Consider the following 6000-nt stretch of genomic DNA (forward strand, 5'->3'; position numbering starts at 1 on the left):
TTTGGTAGCACCCAAAGTGTTCCTCCGGTAAACGGGAGTTGCATAATCTCATAGTTACAGGAACATGTATAAGTCATGAAGAAAGCAATAGCAACATACTAAACGATCAAGTGCTAGGCTAACGGAATGGGTCATGTCAATCACATCATTCTCCTAATGATGTGATCCCGTTAATCAAATGACAACACGTGTCTATGGTTAGGAAACATAACCATCTTTGATTAATGAGCTAGTCAAGTAGAGGCATACTAGTGACGTTATGTTTGTCTATGTATTCACACATGTATCATGTTTCTGGTTAATACAATTCTAGCATGAATAATAAACATTTATCATGATATGAGGAAATAAATAATAACTTTATTATTGCCTCTAGGGCATATTTCCTTCAGATGCTAGCAATGAGAGAGAGGGAGTGCATCTTCATACCCTTGAAGATCGCTAAGCGGAAGTGTTACGAGAACGCGGTTGATGGTGTCGTACTCGCGGCAATTCAAATCACGGAAGATCCGATCCAAGCGTCGAACGGACGGCGCCTCCACATTTAACACATGTACAACCCTGGGACGTGTCCTCCTTCTTGATCCAGCAAGGGGGAAGGAGAAGTTGAGGGAGAACTCCGGCAGCACGATGGCATGGTGGTGGTGGAGCTCGTGGTTCTCCGGCAGGGCTTCGCCAAGCACTAGGAGGAGGAGGAGGAGGTGTAGGAGGGGTAAGGGCTGCGCCAGGGGGAGAGGTGCTGCTGCCCTCCCACCCCATCTATTTATAGGGTGAAGGGGAGAGGGAGCCAGCCCCCCTAGATGCATCTAGATGGGGGGGCAAGGGGGGGTGCTTGCCCCCAAGTTGGTGGGAGGCGCCCCCACCCCTAGGGTTTCCAACCCTAGGCGCCTTGGGGCCTTGGGGGGCGCACCAATCCACTAGGGGGCTGGTTCCCACCCATATTCATCCCACTTGGTCCCCCAGCGTAGGTGGCCCCACTCGATGGACTCCCGGACACCTTTAGGTGGTCCCGGTACAATACCGATAACCCCTGAAACATTTCCGGTGACTAAAAATGGACTTCCCATATATAAATATTCACCTCCGGACCATTCTGGACTCCTCATGACGTCCGGAACCTCATCCGGGACTCCGAACAACTTTCGGTAACCACATACAATTTCCCATTACAACTCTAGCGTCACTGAACCTTAAGTGTGTAGACCTTACGGGTTCAGGAACCATGAAGACATGACCGAGACATCTCTCCGGCCAATAACCAATAGCGGGATCTGGATACCCATACTGGCTCCCACATGTTCCACGATGATCTCATCGGATGAACCACGATGTCAGGAATTCAATCAATCCCGTATACAATTCCCTTTGTCCATCGGTATGTTACTTGCCCGAGATTCGATTGTACGTATCCCCGTACCTCATTCAATCTCATTACCGGAAGGTCTCGGTCCCATCGAAATGAGCGAATCGGTCCCACCAAGTTTGTCTGGCCAACTCTCTATGTGCCTATTACTAAAATCTGTTCCACCGAGTTCATGTGATCGGTCACACCGAGATTATGTTATTCCCTAACCCTAATGCATCGGCCTCACCGAGTTGATCATATCGTTCCCATCAAAAATCCTAACATTCATATTTTTACCTAAATCAGTCTAACCGAGTTTTACCATTCGGTCTCACCGAGTTTGGGAATCTGTGTGTAACGGTTAGATTTTTTGTGGAGGCTATATATATCCCTCCACCCATTATTCATTCCTGGAGAGAGCCATCAGAATGTGCCTACACTTCCACCATTCATTTTTTGAGAGAGAACCACCTACTCATGTATTGAGACCAAGACATTCCATTCCAACCACAAGAATCTTGATCCCTAGCATTCCCCAAGTTGCTTTCCACTCAAATCATCTTTCCACCATAGCCAAATCTATGAGAGGGAGTTGAGTGTTGGGGAGACTATCATTTGAAGCACAAGAGCAAGGAGTTCATCATCAATGCACCATCTATTACCTTGTGGAGAGTGGTGTCTACTAGATTGGTTAGGTGTCACTTGGGAGCCTCTGTCAAGATTGTGGAGTTGAACCACGGAGTTTGTAAGGGCAAGGAGATCGCCTACTTCATGAAGATCTACCCAAGTGAGGTAAGTCCTTCGTGGGCGATAGCCATGGTGGGATAGACAAGGTTGCTTCTTCGTGGACCCTTCGTGGGTGGAGCCCTCCGTGGACTCGCGCAGTCGTTACCCTTCGTGGATTGAAGTCTTTATCAGCGTGGATGTACGATAGCACCACCTATCGGAACCACGCCAAAAATCTCTGTGTCAACATTGTGTTTGCTCCCTCCAAACTCCTCTCATTTACTTTCTTGCAAGTTGCGTGCTTTAGTTTCCGCTGCTCATATACTCTTTGCATGCTTGCTTGAATTGTATTGTGATTGCTTGACTTGTGCTAAGTTGCTAAAATCTGCCAAGAATTAAAATTGGGAAAAGGCTAGGTTTTTAATTGCTCAAGTAGTCTAATCAGCCCCCCCCCCTCTCGACATACTTTCGATCCTACACATCCCAATTGCCAGCCACTCTCTCATGAATGATTAGTGAATAAACACTAATCATGAGATAACCCACCTAGCATGGAAGATACTGACAGCCCCTAGTTGCTACATGAGCGATTCAGGCATATAAAACAGATTATTATTTGAAGGTTTAGAGTTTGGCACATGCAAATTTACTAGGAATGACAGGTAAATACCGCATATAGGTAGATATGGTGGACATTCATGGAAGAAACTTGGTTCAAGGATTTTGGATGCACAAGCAGTATTCCCGAGTACATAAATTTTGGCTACGAAGGATTCTAAATAGCAAGCACCACATGTTGGAGGATCCATAACAATATAACTTCTATACAAATATACCCAAGCATAACTCATTATGTTGTCTTCCTTGTACAACTTCAACTAATTTGCTCAGGTTTGAAAAAAATTAATGGGGCTCACAATCATAGAAGATGTCCAAGATAGTATATTTATATGTGAAATCTCTCTTCCTTCAATATTATTTCATGAATTGTTCAAGTGACCAATACAATGTTTGGTAACTTTCAATAAATTTACCACCTCTACTTCTTATATGTGAAGTCATTACTCCCATGAAGTAAGCATATGAAACATATATAATTTCAGATTTATGACATTCAAATCATTCAACCATTTACTCATAGGATGTAAGTGAAGCACGTGAGTAAATGACAAACTACTCCAAAAGATATGAGTGAAGATCAATGAGTAGTCAAATAATTATTTAGCTATGTGAGGACTCTCTCTCATTTAAGTATTTTGGATCTTAAGTACTTTGTTCAAACAGCAAGCAAATCCTACTAAAATAAAATGACGCTCCAAGCAAAACACATATCATGTGGTGAATAAAAATATAGCTCCAAGTAAAGTTACCTATGAACAAAGACGAAAGAGGGGATGCCATCCGGGCAATCCCAAGCTTAGTTGCTTGGGTATTCCTTGAATATTACCTTGGGGTGCCTTGGGCATCCCCAAGCTTAGGCTCCTGCCAATCCTTGTTCCTTATTCCATCGAAACTTCACCCAAAACTTGAAAACTTCACAATGCAAAACTCAACAGAAAATCTTATGAGATCCATTAGTATAAGAAAGAAAATCACCACTTATGTACTGTTGTGAACTCATTCTAAATTTATATTGGTGTTATATCTACTGTATTCCAACTTATCCATTGTTCACACCCTCCGATACTAGTCATAGATTCATCAAAATAAGCAAACAACACATAGAAAACAGAATCTGTTTAAAACAGAATATGTTTAAAATAGAACATTCTGTAGTAATATGAAAACTTTCCATACTTCTGTAACTCCAAAAATTCTGAAAATTTAGTAAAATCTAGGAAATTTGTATATAAATCGTGTGTAAAAAATTCAGATCAAAATCACGTTTCGGTGAATTTTCAAAATTCCTGGACTGAGAGCAAAAGTTTTTGTTTTTGCACAGAATCAAGCTAACTATCACCATAAACCATCCCAAAGGTCTTACTTGGCACTTTATTGAAACAAAAGCTATAAACATGATTACTAAATTATCTTAATCATGTGAACACACAAAAACAGTAGGGGTAAATGTTGGGTTGTCTCCCAACAAGTGTTTTTCTTTAATGCCTTATTAGCTAGGCATGATGATTTCAATGATGCTCACATAAAAGATAAGAATGGAAACACAAAGAGAGCATCATGAAGCATAATACTAGCACATTTAAGTATAACCCACTTTTTTATGCATAGGGATTTTGTGAGCAAACAACTTATGGGAACAAGAATCAACTTGCATAGGAAGGTAAAACAAGCATAACTTCAAGATTTTCAACACATAGAGAGGAAACTTGATATTATTGCAATATGTGGAAGGATAAATTCCTCCCTCATAATAATTTTTAGTAGCATCATGAATGAATTCAACAATATAGCTATCACACAAAGCATTATTTTCATGATCTACAAGCATAGAAATTTTACTACTCTCCACATAAGCAAAATTCTTCTCATCAATAGTAGTGGGAGCAAACTCAACAAAATAACTATCATGGGACTGAAAATTAAAGTCAAGATGACAAGTTTCATGGTTATCATTATTCTTTATAGCATACATGTCATCACAATAATCATCATAGATAGGAGGCATGCTTTCATCATAATAAATTTGCTCATCAAAACTTGGGGGACTAAAAATATCATCTTCATCAAACATAGCATCCCCAAGATTATGGCTTTGCATATCATTAGCATCATGGATATTCAAAGAGTTCATACTAATAACATTGCAATCATGCTCATCATTCAAAGATTTTGTGTCAAACATTTTATAGACTTCTTCTTGTAACACTTGAGCACAATTTTCCTTTCCATCCTTTTCACGGAAGACATTAAAAAGATGAAGCGTATGAGGAAACCTCAATTCCATTTTTTGTAGTTTTCTTTTATAGACTAAACTAGTGATAAAACAAGAAACTAAAAGATTCGATTGCAAGATCTAAAGATATACCTTCAAGCACTAATCTCCCCAGCAACGGCGGCAGAAAAGAGCTTGATGTCTAATACGCAACCTTCTTATTGTAGACTCGTGTTGGGCCTCCAAGCGTAGAATTTTGTAGGACAGTAGAAAATTTCCCTCAAGTGGATGACCTAAGGTTTATCAATCCATGGGAGGCATAGGATGAAGATGGTCTCTCTCAAACAACCCTGCAACCAAATAACAAAGAGTCTCTTGTGTCCCCAACACACCCAATACAATGGTAAATTGTATAGGTGCACTAGTTCGGCAAAGAGATGGTGATACAAGCGTAATATGGAAAGTAGATATATGTTTTTGTAATCTAAAAATATAAAAACAGCAAGGTAAATAGTAACGAAAGTGAGCAAAAACGGTATTGCAATGCTTAGAAACAAGGGCTAGAGTTCATACTTTCACTAGTGCAAGTTCTCTCAACAATGATAATATAATTAGATCATATAAAAATCCCTCAACATGCAACAAAAATTCACTCCAAAGTCACTAATAGCGGAGAACAAACAAAGAAATTATTGTAGGGTACGAAACCACCTCAAAGTTACTCTTTCTGATCGATCTATTGGGCTATTCCTATAAGTGCCACAAACAGCCCCAGAGTTCATACTAAAATAACACCTTAAGATACACATCAACCAAAACCCTAATGTCACCTAGGCACTCCATTTTCACCACGAGTACCCGCGAGTTTGATTATACGATATGCATCACACAATCTCAGATTAAGCTATTCAAACCAACACAAAGAACTTCAAAGAGTGCCCCAAAGTTTCCACCGGAGAGTCAAGACGAAAACGTGTGCCAACCCCTATGCATAAGTTCACAAGGTCACGGAACCCGCAAGTTGATCACCAAAACACACATCAAGTGGTTCACGTGAATATCCCATTGTCACCACAGATATTCATATGCAAGACAT

The sequence above is a fragment of the Triticum aestivum genome, chromosome 3B (assembly GCF_018294505.1).
Source record: "Triticum aestivum cultivar Chinese Spring chromosome 3B, IWGSC CS RefSeq v2.1, whole genome shotgun sequence".
NCBI classification, from domain to species: Eukaryota; Viridiplantae; Streptophyta; class Magnoliopsida; order Poales; family Poaceae; genus Triticum; species Triticum aestivum.